The 15,416-nt window shown below is 45.4% G+C and overlaps 1 protein-coding gene across 1 annotated transcript in view; it reads right to left on the bottom strand.

Annotated features, from left to right (window-relative positions):
* The window catches only part of LOC309365793 (L-threonine 3-dehydrogenase, mitochondrial-like), a 209,300-nt gene extending 194,196 nt beyond the window's left edge, over positions 1-15,104 (bottom strand). The window contains exon 1 of the mRNA XM_081904282.1: positions 15,092-15,104. The gene's annotated coding sequence lies outside the window, so the exon portion shown is untranslated. The remainder of the gene's footprint in view (positions 1-15,091) is intronic.
* Between the last annotated feature and the right edge of the window lie 312 nt (positions 15,105-15,416).

Below are 15,416 nucleotides of genomic sequence, written 5' to 3'. Positions count from 1 at the left end.
CCAAACTGTGGGAGGCAGTGGAAGACAGGAGTGCCTGGCGTGTGGGGTCATGAAGAGTCGGACACGACTAAACAACTAAACAACAAGAACAATCTGATAGGGAGAGTGGGGGTTTGGGAAGGCTTAGAAATTATTTGGGGCTTTAGGGACTCATTTCCAAAGGTGGAAGGGAGCGCTCTCAAGTCACATGGAAGATTCAAAATACAGTGGTACCTCGGGTTAAGTACGGGTTAAGTATGTCCGTTCTTAACCTCAAACTGTTCTTAACCTGAAGCACCACTTTAGCTAATGGGGCCTCCCGCTACTGCTGCACCGCCGGAGCATGATTTCTGTTCTCATCCTGAAGCAAAGTTCTTAACCTGAGGTACTATTTCTGGGTCAGCGGAGTCTGTAACCTGAAGCATCTGTAACCTGAAGCGTATGTAACCCGAGGTACCACTGTAAGCCCCTTTGTTCCATTCAAAAGCTGGGGTGGGCCAAATTTGTCTTTTCCTCTCTTGTGGTCCCATGAGAGAGGGGCATGTGAGAGAGTGAGAGAGCGAGTGAATCCCACCCAAAACCCGGCTTCCACCTGACACCGACCATTCTTGTCATACAATTCAGGTAAGGAAACACATAGGAGTTAAATCACAGGGAAAGGAGGCCTTTGAAGTGACTTATCTGTGAGATTACAAACTGTTCGTTGTATTAAGAAGGAAGAAAGGGGGGGGGCGGAATCCACTCATTCTTCGGAAACGGGTTTAGCCGAATTATTAGTAATAAGCGCATTAAGACATTTTCAATTTTATTTTATTTATTTTATTGGTTGTTGTTTTTTTGCATTGTCTTTGACATTTCAGGTTACTAAAGGATTATATCCATAGGCTGTGGTAATCCTTGTCTATTTAGAAAATACATGGGCAACTCCCCAACCACCAAACATCTGCCCCCTTCTCCAGCACATCTGTTAAGCTGGCAGATTTTGTGCATACTGTTCTTTGATGCCGAAGGGTTTAGTTTCCTAGAAATTGTCAAAACATGGGGGTGGGGGGGGAGGAAATCCCTTCCCTCTGTCCCTCCCTCCCTCTCTTCCACCAGGCTGTCGAGTTGGCAATTTTGTAGCTTAACGTTTATTTTATTTTATTTAGCCTAAGAGGGTTTAAAATATATAAAAAGCCCATCAGCTGATTTCGGCACTGCAGCCTCCTTCTATACTGGCAAAATCGATGAATGCGTTTAAAATGCTTTTGTGAGTGTCGCTTAACAAACAAACCAGATTCTTAAAAAAGCTGAAGACACCCAAATTAGCACTGAACAGACATTAAATGGGTTGGTGTTGCCGTAGCACAAAAAACAGCCAGCCCCTATTCTTAACGACTAATTACCAGCAGTTTTTAATTATGGGGCGTGCGTTGGAGGCAGGAGAGAGTTTACAAACTTGCCATCCGCTCTAAACACACATATGTGTCTCCCTCCCTCCCTCCTCACTTTCCCCCCAATGGTGCCAAGAGTGGAGCTGGGAAGGCCTGCGATTCTCATTAATTAGATGGCAGCCACCTAAAAACACATGCTTTCGTCTATCAGAGGAATGACCCCCCCCCCAGGCTGCCAAATGGTGCTCCTCAGGGACTGAGCAGTCTGAACTAATGCTGGGAAATTGGGTAGTGGAGTAAGATGAGCGGGGAGAGGCGACTTTTACAGATGGTGATCTATTTTGTCCTTGATGATGATGGAGACAATTAATTTATTTATTCTATACCTTTCCCCATGACGGGAACTCAAAGCAACTTACAGATAAATGCAAGAACATCTAAAAACAAGATGGGGAAGAGAGAGAGAGAGACACACACACTTTTTTTTGCAAAATTAAATATTGATCGAATTTAAACTATATATATATATACCATACAAACAATGACAATGAAAACTAGACGGGTCACTGATCTGATATGGCAGGCCTTTCTTAGGTTCTTATGAAATCACTGAAGGTCTTGGTCAAGGTTCATCAAACTTTTTCAGCAGGGGGCCAGACTATATTTTGGAAAAAAAATAATAATGAACGAATTCCTATGCCTCACAAATAACCCAGAGATGCATTTTAAATAAAAGCACACATTCTACTCATGCAAAAACAAGCTGATTCCCGTACTGTCCGGGGGCTGGGTTGAGAAAGCATTTGGGCCGCATCCAGCCCCTGGGTCTTAGTTTGGTAGACCAAATATTTTTTTTCCAGCCTATAGTAGCCATTGCAGTGCCCTGTGCTAGATGCTGTATCATTTTCAATTGCATTTTATTGCTTCCTTTAATTTTTGCATTGTATTACAATTTGCATTCCACATAACTTGTCTTAGTTTTCTGAGAGTTTCTATTGTTGCCTTCCTTCCAGTAGTACCTTAAAGACCAACTAAGTTAGTTCTTGGTATGAGCTTTCGTGTGCATGCACACTTCTTCAGATACCTTCAGACTATGGCAGACCAACACGGCTACCTATCTGTAACTATTGTTGCCTTAATAGTTTTAACTGTGTTTGGGGGTGGGGGTGTCTATGGATAACCCCACGTAGAGAGTGACTCTGATAGAGCCACCATCCACATGGCAAGTTGCTTAAAAGTCTTTCAGTGTGGATGGTATTTTTCTTAATTTGGTGAATAAATCTCACCTGAACTGATCCCAATGGAAAGCTGGTCCATTATCCCATTTTGGCTGTTCCTTACTCGTGAAGATTTTATCAGCCAGAAACAACAAAAGCCCGCTTATTCAATTTATTTATAATAAATGATCATGTTCCACATCTACTGGACCTCTGAAAAAAGAAGAAGACCCAAACAATGTCAGATTCTGTATTATTGAAAGTGAGTAGCGAGCCTTCATCATCGCTTCCTAGAACTGTCAGGTGCTTCCAAGGAGGTCAAAGGTCTTTCTCAATCTCCTTTTGCAATGCCTTTTAATCTCTCTGAACAAATTCAAACTGCTCCTTCCCTGTTCCTCTGCTCAGATTCGAAATGTGATTCTGCTCCTGACCACTGACTGCAGCACGTTCAGTTAAAAGGGTCTCAGGCAGATGGGTGCTGAGACACCCCCTTTTTTTGAGGCATTGGAGAACTTTTCAGCTGTGACTTGTGACCAAACGGTCTGCCCATTTCAGCTCTGTCACTTTCTCTGTTTTCTAATCTTAGCCATTTTGCCAGCCAAATGGCTATTGGAATAAAGAAGATATTTCCACCATGGGTCTCCTGAGGCAAGGAGTTCCACAAGTGCAGACAAAAAAAATTGTCCCACATCCCATCTGTAATATCCAAGGCAACACGATGACCAAGTACAATGATACAATGTCAATATTAACTCTTTATTTAATCTGTACAGAACATTGAATAGTATGAAATATATGAAATGCACTCTTTGCAAAACCAAATAAACAGAAATCTTATAAATCTCTGAAAGTCACAAAATATGCACTTTTGTTGGATTCCCTTGAAAACATGGAACCAAATGAAAGTCTTATAAGTCTCTGAAAGTCTTTGTAGACTATGCAAGTCTCTGAAAGAAGCAATGGATCAGATTCTTATCTGGTGAAAACAAGCCGTAAAGCTTTGTTTTATGACGTCCAATGCTGCCGAAGTACAGTGTACCTCAGGTTAAGTACTTAATTCGTTCCGGGGGTCAGTTCTTAACCTGAAACTGTTCTTAACCTGAAGCACCACTTTAGCTAATGGGGCCTCCTGCTGCCGCCGCGCCACTGGAGCACGATTTCTGTTCTCATCCTGAAGCAAAGTTCTTAACCCAAGGTACTATTTTTGGGTTAGCGGAGTCTGTAACCTGAAGCGTATGTAACCTGAAGCGTCTGTAACCCAAGGTACCACTGTAGTCCACAAACAGATGTAGTGAACAGTGATTCCGGATATACCCACTGTTTCGTGGAATTCTTCTTCAGCACAACAGAAGGATACAAAAATACTTCATAAACTGCAAGTGAATTAATGAAACAATGACCTGCATATGCATGGTAACTTACAATATCTCAAATTATGATAAACTGTACGCATGAACTATCATGTCAATTCAATATGAAATACAACCAAAAGTACATACCCCATCTATATAGTGAATGGAATTGTATGACAACAATTGCTATGGTGTAGTGGTCATCCCATCTGAACAGAGCTTGGATGCTGGAGGCGGGGGTCAGGATCAGGATGAGGCAAAAATCTCTCCAGTTGGTCTTCAAGAGAAGGGGCACCCCTTGAGCTAACATGGTCCTAAGCTGGTTGCCCCACTCTTGTGTCCTCCAGATGTTCACAGCTCTCACCAACCCAGCCAACGATCAGAGATGATGGAATTTGGGGGAGGCCTGCAACATCTGGGGAACCACAGCTTCCCTGTTCCTGATTCGAGAAACTTCTCCACCTGCTTCTAGTGAGCCTGAAACCCTCGCCTGATTTCTTCTCTTTTTTAAAAAAATAATATTTATTAAAGTTTCAAAGAAGTTACAAAAATGAAAAGAGAGGGGGGGAAAGGGGGGACAAAAAATACAAAATACAGAAAAATAAAGACAATTAAAAACAAATCAGTCTTTCCATGTCTTGTCTTTCATTTGCTTGTTTCCCTGACCTCCTCACACCTCCCTTTTTTGTATTCTAGTTCAATAGTTGTTTCAGCAAGTCCTTACCATTTTTGCTTTTATCTTGATATTTTATCTTAATATATTGTAACTTTACATTTTCACCTGTTAACAATCTATTTTTACATACCCCTTTGTAACATTTCTGCTAAAACAACATAACTTCATTCCAGCATCCTTCTAACATTCCTTAATTTTACAGTGTTTCTGTAAATGGTCTTTAAATCTCTTCCAATCTTCTTCTACCGACTCTTCTCCCTGGTGTCGGATTCTGCCAGTCATTTCCGCCAGTTCCATGTAGTCCATCAACTTCATCTGCCATTCTTCCCGGGTGGGTAAATCTTGTGTCTTCCAATACGATTTCTTCTCAAGTACTGTACCTTGTGTGGATAATGTCAGGGAGCCAACAAGGAGAGCAGGTCATTCGCAGATCAGAGAAAGATAGTGAAACACTAGCTAACTTAGTTTCTTTATTCAGGAAATAGAACAAAGAACACACAGAAACCTCTAAGGGTTGCTGCTGTCTAGATCATGGGTAGGCAAACTAAGACCTGGGGGCCGGATCCAGCCCAATCGCTTTCTAAATCTGGGCCACAGACAGTCCAAGAATTAGCGTGTTTTTAAATGAGTAGAATGTGTCCTTTTATTTAAAATGCATCTCTGGGTTATTTGTGGGGCATAGGAATTTGTTCATTTCCACCCCAAAATATAGTCCAGCCCCCCACAAGGTCTGAGGGACAGTGGACCGGCCCCTTGCTGGAAAAGTTTGCTGACTCCTGGTCTAGATTAAGCAGTTGCCTGGTCTGGCTTGTAACTCCCCCTCCCTTCCCCCTCCCTCTGTCTACGGTGAACCCCAAGGGACCCTTTCTGTTTCTGCCTGGTTCTCTGCTCTGCAACATGTAATAGATTCCTCGTTCTGGGAGCTGGCCTGTTTCCCACCACCAGGACCCAGGATCCCAATACTCTCCCTCTGTGCTTTCCCTGGGGGGCTGTTGGTCAAGAAGCATCCACCACTCCCCCTCATCTAGCCAGCCGCTAACAGATAAGCACAAATCAGAAGTCAGCATGAGTTTAAGGTGTGAAATCTGGAATACTTAGTCTAGGAATTAGCAGTCAGGAACCTCAGAGCAGGAGCAGAATGCAACCTCCAACCTTCTCCGTCTGACCTTCAGAACTTTTCCTAGGCCACACCCCTCCCTGTCCAGGCTACACCCCTCATTAGCCCTGCTGCACACCCTTCTGCTTGGCTGGAATGTGTCCTTGCACTCAGATCACACCCTTCACTTGTCTAGATGGAGGTTCGAGAAGGGTGATTGTAGGAACTAGGCTACTTTACATTTGTTGTTGTTGTTTAGTCGTGTCTGACTCTCTGTGGCCCCATGGACCAGAGCACGCCAGGCCCTCCAGTCTTCCACTGACTCCCGCACTTTGGTCAAACTCATGCTGGTAGCTTCGAGAACACTGTCCTACCATCTCATCCTCTGTCGTCCCCTTCTCCTTGTGCCCTCCATCTTTCCCAAAATCAGGGTCTTTTCCAGGGAGTCTTCTCTTCTCATGAGGTGGCCATAGTATTGGAGCCTCAGCTTCAGGATCTGTCCTTCCAGTGAGCACCCAGGGCTGATTTCCTTCAGAATGGATAGGTTTGATCTTCTTGCAGTCCATGGGACTCTCAAGAGTCTCCTCCAGCACCAGAATTCAAAAGCATCCATTCTTCGGCGATCAGCCTTCTTGATGGTCCAGCTCTCACTTCCATACATCACGACTGGGGAAACCATAGCTTTAACTAGACGGACCTTTGTCAGCAAGGTGATGTTGCTTCACTGAATTTTACCTCTGGCCCCGCCCACCACTAGCATGCCCCGCCCACCACGGAAGGAATGCAGCCCTCTAGCTGAAAAGGGTTCCCCTTTCCTGGGGTGGCGTAAACAGTACTGAGACTTATACCTGCTCAAGAATCCTGGCACATTTTAATATGCCTTAGCTAACCCACTGCCATTGCTCGCTTGGGGTCTGGCCAGTTCAGGTGTGACCAGGGAACAATAGCTCCACTCCCTAGCAAACTGTTGAAACACAATAACTATTTCATAGTAGAACTAGCACCATCCTCTCCTTGCTCTGGCAGGCCCCGTGTGAGCGGTTATGGACAGCAGCTTCCATTGCTTAGTCACCCTTGAAGGGATGTCCCAAAGGATCTTCCCCCTATGCTTATGAGAAGTTGAGCTAGGAGCTCTCAGGCTTCCCAGATCAATGGTTTGAAGCCTTCTCAGAGCTGAACGTATGGTTGCCTTCTTGCCACAAAGTGGAATCCCCAGTGATTTGTGCAAAATAGCTGCATGGGAGCCCTAGGCTGAGCTCATAATTTGGGGTCATATGCATGGGTAAGGGGAAGAAAACCACCAGTGTTCAGAAACTCCTGTTCTGTTGGTGAATTTGAGCCTACAAAGGGATCCAGTTGTTTGGAAGTTTTATCCTTCCATGATGCTCAGAGTTCTATTCCATAATAATAATAATAATAATAATAATAATAATAATAATAATTTATTATTTATACCCCACCCATCCGACGGGGTCTCCCCAGCCACTCTGGGCGGCTTCCAACCAAATATCAAAAACAATACAGCATCAGACATTAAAAACTTCCCTAAACAGGTATTTTACTATTAAAAGTAAAATAGTTGTTTATTGTCTTGACATCTGCTGGGAGGGCATTCCACAGGGCAGGCGCCACTACCGAGAAAGCCCTATGCGTGGGTTCCCTGTAATCTCACTTCTCGCAGCGAGGGAACCGCCAGAAGGGCATCGGAGCTGGAACTCAGCATCTGGGCAGAACGATGGGAGTGGAGACGCTCCTTCAGGTATACAGGACCGAGGCCGTTTAGGGCTTTAAAGGTCAGCACCAACATTTTGAATTGTGCTCAGAAACGTTCTGGGAGCCAATGTAGGTCTTTCAAGACCAGTGTTATGTGGTCTCGGCGGTCGCTCTCAGTCACCAGTCTAGCTGTCACATTCTGGATTAGTTGTAGTTTCCAGGTCACCTTCAAAGGTAGCCCCACATAGAGCGCATTGCAGTAGTCCAAGCGGGAGATAACCAGTTGTGATAGATAGCCCTGATATCTCCCATTAAAAAGAAAAATCCTCCTCCAGTATGTTAATAAACTACACTTGTATTTATTTCAGGGATGGGGAACCTGTGGCCATCTGGATGCTTTGGACTCCCATGAACCCCAGCAAATGTATCAAATGGTGGGGGTTGATGGGAGCCTTAGTCCAAGAACCACATCTGGAGGGCCAGAGGTTCTCTGCCTATGATCTATTTCATTGTGAACATCGTCACAGGAAATATTGAAGTGCCCGAGTGATTGACTCACTACTAGCTTTCTGATGAGGGTTTCAGAAGTTGTTATGGCACCTTCCCCATGAGCTAGAAACCTGGTATTTGGTATGCATGTCGCCAAAAACACCCTTAACCGTGGCACAATGCCTTCAAACAAGGGATTTCAAATATATTTAAGACCCTTTCATAGCACCTGGGGATATGAAATTTGATACACACATGGCCCAAGACACTGATGCCTCCGTTCTGATGTGACCTGCATATATTTCTCCCTTAAAATCAAAATACCTCCATGCTAAATATGGTAGCAAAATAATGCTCATAACTGAATACCTGCATATTTGATTGTCAAAATTGATGTCTTTTAGCTTTTTATGTTATTTCTTGTACAGCCTTTATGTTTTATGGCTACTTTGATTTTTTTTTTATGACAAAGCAGCGTATAAATATTTTTATAAATAAAATAAAATAAAACTGGAGACTTTTCTCTCTCCTAACACTCAAACTCGCGGACATCCAGTGAATGTTGGAAGGCATAAAACTGTAAACGTGTTCCCAATTTCTTTGGTAACATTTTTTTTTAAAGCATCAGACCCACTGTGTGAAGCTTTCCCTGGACAATTTTCTTTTTCCCAGGCTCAGCTCATTTTTGAGTGCTGTTCTGCTCATGGAGCTCTTTGCTTGTCAGTTGAATTTAGCAGTCTCATCCAACTTTCAGTACATTTGAGATGCTTGCTACCTGCGGTGGCTGGTGCCCATTGGGACTGGTGGAGTGGAAAGCAGAGAGGCCAGTGGTAGGTAGAGCCAATGACATGCAGAGCCAACAGATTTCAGGTTTCTCTCCATCCTCCTCCCTGCTGAGTTTTACAAGGCGCTACATTGAGGCAAAGGGACACGGGTGGCGCTGTGGGTTAAACCACAGAGCCTAGGGCTTGCCGATCAGAAGGTCGGCGGTTCGAATCCCCGCGACAGGGTGAGCTCCCGTTGCTCGATCCCAGCTCCTGCCAACCTAGCAGTTCGAAAGCACGTCAAAGTGCAAGTAGATAAATAGGTACCACTCCAGCGGGAAGCTGGAGCTGCTCTGGTTCACCAGAAGCGGCTTAGTCATGCTGGCCACATGACCCGGAAGCTGTACGCCAGCTCCCTTGGCCAATAAAGTGAGATGAGCACCGCAACCCCAGAGTCAGCCACGACTGGACCTAATGGTCAGGGGTCCCTTGACCTTTACCTTACATTGAGGCAATGGAGGAAGAAACTGCCCCACCTTGACTAGATGGAAACAAGAAGGCAGGCGGGTGAGGGCTGGCTATGTGCAAATTGAGGTTGGTGGGGCAGTGCCGCATTTGCCTCAATGGACCAGCTTCCACTTCTTCCTACAGGTGCAGAAGCGCAATCTTGCTTCTCTTTTGCATTGTACATGAAACAACAAAGCCTCCTGCAACGTTGACGTGAAGGACACTTTACCACCACAGCAATAAATGCAATGAGATTGAAATAACGCGATCAGATTCCTTTCCTTTATTGTGATATTATCCCGGAATGATCTTTGGCAAGCTGGCAAAACGTTTCTGTTTGACTTGTATACTGAGCAACCAGGAGTGGAAGCATTATCCTATTCAATGGAAAGATTGGCCACTTCTAAGAATTTCTGTTGTTGTTGTTTAGTCGTTTAGTTGTGTCCAACTCTTCGTGACCCCATGGACCTGAGCACGCCAGGCACTCCTGTCTTCCACTGCCTCCCACAGTTGGGTCAAACTCATGCTTGTAGCTTTGAGAACACTGTCCTACCATCTCGTCCTCTGTCGTCCCCTTCTCCTTGTGCCCTCCATCTTTCCCAACATCAGGGTCTTTCCCAGGGAGTCTTCTCTTCTCATGAGGTGGCCAAAGTATTGGAGCCTCAGCTTCAGGATCTGTCCTTCCAGTGAGCACTCAGGGCTGATTTCCTTCAGGTTTGATCTTCTTGCAGTCCATGCAAGAGTTTCCTCCAGCACCAGAATTCAAAAGCATCAATTCTTCGGCGCTCAGCCTTCTTGATGGTCCAGCTCTCACTTCCATACATCACTATTGGGAAAACCATAGCTTTAACTATATGGATCTTTGCTGGCAAAGTGATGTCTCTGCTTTTTAAGATGATGTCTAGCCACATTTATATCCTGCCCTTGAGGAGCCCAGAACTTATCCCTGTGGATGGGGAAGGGCAAAAGCCCAGTGGCAGAACACGTTCTTGGCATGTAGAAGTTTCAAACCCCAACATCTGTAGGGAAGTGGAGGAAAGAGGAGATATCACCAGTCAGGTTAGAACAAGGCCAGGCTCCCTCAGGGCTGATGCATCAGGAGCTATTTTTCTATTTTTCTTACGTTTATTTTGTGGTAGCCATGAGCTACATGTATACCAAATTTCAGCTTCGTACTTCATGTAGAGGTGCATTGATAATTTCAAGGGGGAAATACGTAAGAGCCGCAATACATTCATTTCACCAAGGAGTTACCCTACGTTCAGCAATGTGTTTTCAGCACTATTGATTCAGCACCACGGACAAAGTACGGGATCACCAATTCAGGACCACGGACAGCGGCCACATGGGTTTGTATGTATGGTGGGAGAGAATTGTGAAGAACCAATTGGGAGTGCGGGTCTTTTTCCTCTGATGCTGTTTTTATTAATTTTTTGTTTGCAAATTTAACAAAGAAAGAAGGGGGGAAAGGTACATTAAAAAAATTTAAAAAACAGTACATATATAATACTAATAATAGCTTTATTTAAGCAAGCAAACAAACTCTTCCCGGGCTTTTGCATCACTCAGAGCAAAAATATCACGCACACACATGTAGAACCCAGACACAAAACAGCATAATATCAGAAATACGTTGGGCAGATTAAAAAAAAAAACATTTTAGAATGTGGGTCTACCACATAAAAATCATGGCAAGTATCCACTGATAATTTCTCCCCCTACATCTTTGCCTAATCCCCTTTCTAAACCATTTAAGCTACTGGCCATCACCAAACATCTTGCTGCAGAAAATGTTGTAGATTAATATAGTATTATTCTATCTGTCCTGAATCTCCTGCAAATCAATCCCATTGGGTGAACCCAAGTTCCGGGGGGGGGGGGGGAGAGATCAATGAAAGAGGGGGAAAAGAGGGAAGAGGGAGTGAGATCTGCTTTCTGGCCACCGTCGCACATTTTATAAATCTCTTATCAGTTGTTCGTTTTATTGTTGCTGTTGCTATTTATTTATTTATTTATTTATATCCCGCCCCTTTCCCCAGACCAGTACTCAAGGTGGCTCAAACAAACTGAAATAACGTGGATGAAATACAAAAAGCTAAAAACATATATAAGAGCATCATTACAGAGTAATTAAACACTAATAGAATTAAGACAAGACAGGCAGGTAATAAAAACAGCACAGCCCTATTAAAAGCCATTTCCTAAACCCCCCCCTCAAAAAAAACACCCCATTCAGTTCCCAAAGACCTGTTGGAATAAAACTGTCTTCAGCTGCCTGTGGAAAGACAGCAAGGAAGGAGCCAGGCTACCTTCTCTAGGGAGGGAGTTCCAAAGTCTAGGAGCTGCCACCAAGAAGGCCCTCTCCCACGTTTCTACCAAATGTGCCTGAGAGGGTGGCGGACTGAGAGTAGGGCCTCCCCTGAAGATCTCAGAGTCCAGACAGTTCTGTATGGGAGACGCAGTCTTTCAGATAGCCTTTTATATGGTTTTATAGGTCAAATCCCACCTCTCCTCTGCACAAGATGATCTTTGTGGTTCTCCTCACCCCCATTTTTATCCTCACAACAACCCTGTGAGGTGGGTTTATTATTATTATTATTATTATTATTATTATTATTATTATTATTATTATTATTGTTTTTATACCCCGCCCATCTGGCTGGGTTTCCCCAGCCACTCTGGGCAGCTTCCAACAAAGTATTAAAATACAGTAATCTGTTAAACATTAAAAGCTTCCCTAAAGAGGGCTGTCATCAGATGTCTTCTAAAAGTCTGGTAGTTGCTCTTTGACATCTGGTGGGAGGGTGTTCCACAGGGCAGGTGCCACTACTGAGAAGGCCTCTGCCTGGTTCCCTATAACCTGTCTTCTCGAAGTGAGGGAACCGCCAGAAGTCCCATAGCGCTAGACCTCAGTGTCCAGGCAAAATGATGCGGGGGGAGACGCTCCTTCAGGTATACTGGACCAAGGCCATTTAGGGCTTTAAAGGTCAGCACCAACACCTTGAATTGTGCTCGGAAACACACTGGGAGCCAATGTAGGTTTTCAAGACTGGTGTTATGTGCTCTTGGCGGCCACTCCCAGTCACTAGTCTAGCTGCTGCATTCTGGATTAGTTGTAGTTTCCGGGTCACCTTCAAAGGTAGCCCCACATAGGGCCCATTGCAGCAGTCCAAGCAGGAGATAACCAGAGCATGCACCACTCTGGAGAGACAGTCTGCGGGCAGGTAGGGTCTTAGCCTGCGTACCAGGTGGAGCTGGTAGACAGCCGCCCTGGACATTGAATTAACCTGCACCTCCATGGACAGCTGTGAGTCCAAAATGACTCCCAGGCTGCACACCTGGTCCTTCAGGCGCACAGTTCTCCCATTCAGGACCAGGGAGTCCTCCACACCTGCCCAACTCCTTTCCCCCCAAAACAGTCCTTCTGTCTTGTCAGGATCTCAATCTGTTAGCCACCATCCATCCTCCAACCGCTTCCAGACACTCACACAGGACCTTCACTGCCTTCACTGGTTCTGATTTGAAAGAGTGTTAGAGCTGCGTATCATCCACATATTGATGAACACCCAACCCAAACTGAGGAACTGTGGCTGATCCCAAAGTCACCTGGTGAGCTTCATGGTTGTGTGGGGGATTTGAACCCTGGTCTCCCAGGTACGAGTTGGACAGTCTAACCAGTGCACCAAACTGGTTCATATGTCCTTGCCTTCCCTAACTTGGGAGGGGAGATTGTTCTTGGTGACAACCTATTTCTGCTAGCTAAAAAATCAGGCAGCTTCCACTCCAGCTGAACCTATTTCAGAAGATTTTCCGGATACAGACACCTCTGACCTGGCTGCACACGGCGCACTCATCAGAAAGAGCCTGCCCAGCCAATACCCAAATTATTTGCCTTGGTTCTGACTTCCATCCTCCAGGACGACAGCTGGAGCTATGGGAAGTTGAGTATTTCAAGAGCAGTCGGCTGCGTCGGAACTTCACACAACTTTTGAACTCCCCACGAACCATTTGTAAAAGGCCACTGTTCTTTTCAGTTTGGATACTACAGCTCTCAAGCACAGCCTCTGTGTTTGGCATTGTTCCCTCACTAGCCTTGACTTCAAATGTCTTTTGCGGCCCCCCCTCCATTCAGTAGCATTGAATCTGAGTCAGAGCTTAAATGTGGAAAGACATCTAGTGAGAGATTTTGCTGGGAGAGGAGAAACTGAACTGTTGGATTGGTGGGCAGCCGAAGGCAGACATGCCCTCTGGTTTTTTCCCACCCACATTGGGCAGGAGGGTAGGTTGCTTATTTCATTTTTATTAATTCATACACATGTTATATACACCACCTGGCCATCGAACTCACTGGATGACCTTGGGCCAGTCACTACCCCCTAGCCTTAATAATAATAATAATAATAATAATAATAATAATAATAATAATTTATTATTTAGACCCCGCCCATCTGGCTGGGTTTCACCAATCACTCTGGGCGGCTTCCAACAAAGACCAAAAATACACTAAAATGTCACACATTAGAAACTTCCCTGAACAGGGCTGCCTTCAGTTGTCTTCTGAATGTCAGGTAGTTGTTTATCTCTTTGACATCTGGTGGGAGGGCGTTCCACAGGGCAGGTGCCACTACCAAGAAGGCCCTCTGCCTGGTTCCCTGTAGCTTTGCTTCTCACAGGGAGGGAACCGCCAGAAGGCCCTCGGCGCTGGACCTCAGCATACAGGCAGAACGATGTGGGTGGAGACACTCCTTCAGGTATACTAGGCCGAGGCCCTACCTCACAGAGCTGTTGTGGAGATTAAATGAGAAGGGGGAGAACCACAGACACCACCTGGAGCTCCTTGGAAGAAAAGGTGGGGCATAAATGCAATACGTAATAGGGGTTAATCATAAAAGAATACCAGTGTGGTGCACATTGGGGAAAATACTAAATATGCTCACCCAGATTCAACAAGCAGAAGCTAGCACAAAGGTGCCTGCTAGTGCAGGGGGCTGCCTACCTCCCTGTGCAACCCCCCCATCCCCCAAATTCACCCTGGATGTTCAAGAGAACCCCCAGACAGTAAGTGGAGGGAGAGAGGAGGGATAATTGGTCCATCTGGCGGACAGAAATGCTTACGTTGAAAGAACAACCAGAAGAGTGTGATGCTGAATTCCTTCCTTAGGGTTGTATCCTGTGTTGGTCACACTCAGAGTAGACCCATTGAAATGAAAGTGTACGACTTAAAATCATAGAATTGTAGAGTTGGAAGGGATCCCTGCTGGACTTGGCCCTCCTGCTGTTTTGGGATTACAAGGCTCACCATCCCTAGCTAACAGGACCAGTGGTCAGGGATGATAGGAACTGTAGTCCCAAAACAGCTGGAGGGCCAAGTTTGGCCGTGCCTGATCTAGTCCAACCCCCTGCAATGCAGGAATGTGCAGCTGTCCACATCGAACTTTCAACCTTGGCATTATCAGCACCACGCTCTCACCAACTGAGCTATCCAGGCTAACTTAGGTCCATTAATTTCGACATGGAGCTGAACAGCATATTACTTTGCTTACTTCCTTATGTGCAATGGGGCCCCCTCTTTGAATGGCACTGTGTATTATTTCACTTATTTCTAAATGTAAGCCTTCTTGGCTGCTCTTGGAGGTAGTGGTTAAGAGCAGTAGTCTCGTAATCTGGGGAACCGGGTTCGATTCCCTGCTCCTCCACATGCAGCTGCTGGGTGACCTTGGGCTAGTCACACTTCTCTGAAGTCTCTCAGCCCCACTCACCTCACAGAGTGTTTGTTGTGGGGGAGGAAGGGAAAGGAAAATGTTAGCCGCTTTGAGACTCCTGAAGGGGAGTGAAAGGCGGGATATCAAATCCAAACTCTTCTTCTTCACCCTGCTGAGAGGGCCCCTAGGCTCCTCCCCCAAAGTTCTGTGCCTAGCTGTCAACTTTTCCCTTTTTTTAAAGGGAAATTCCCTTATTCCGGATGGGATTCCTCCCAAGAAAAGGGAAAAGTTAACAGCTATGGTTCTGCGCTGAGGACGCCACAGGGATAGACAGCAGCCAGCAAACTAGCAGGCAACGCAGGCCAGGCACTAAGGCAAGCAAAACTTCAGCACCACGGACAGCGACCAAGGGAAATAAATGCCCGTCAAAGGCTAGCAAGCCGCTCAAGGAATTCAGAAGCCTTTTGAGCTAAGAGATACTGTGAAGACATTGAGTCCAGCTCTCTGATCTTGAACTGGTCTGAGTCTCATGCTCTATGGACTGAGCA

This window comes from Podarcis melisellensis, assembly GCF_964234715.1.
Source record: "Podarcis melisellensis genome assembly, chromosome: 3".
In the NCBI taxonomy this organism is placed as follows: Eukaryota; Metazoa; Chordata; class Lepidosauria; order Squamata; family Lacertidae; genus Podarcis; species Podarcis melisellensis.
The sequence above is the reverse complement of the archived record's forward strand: the minus strand, read 5'-3'. Positions and strand labels throughout refer to the sequence as shown.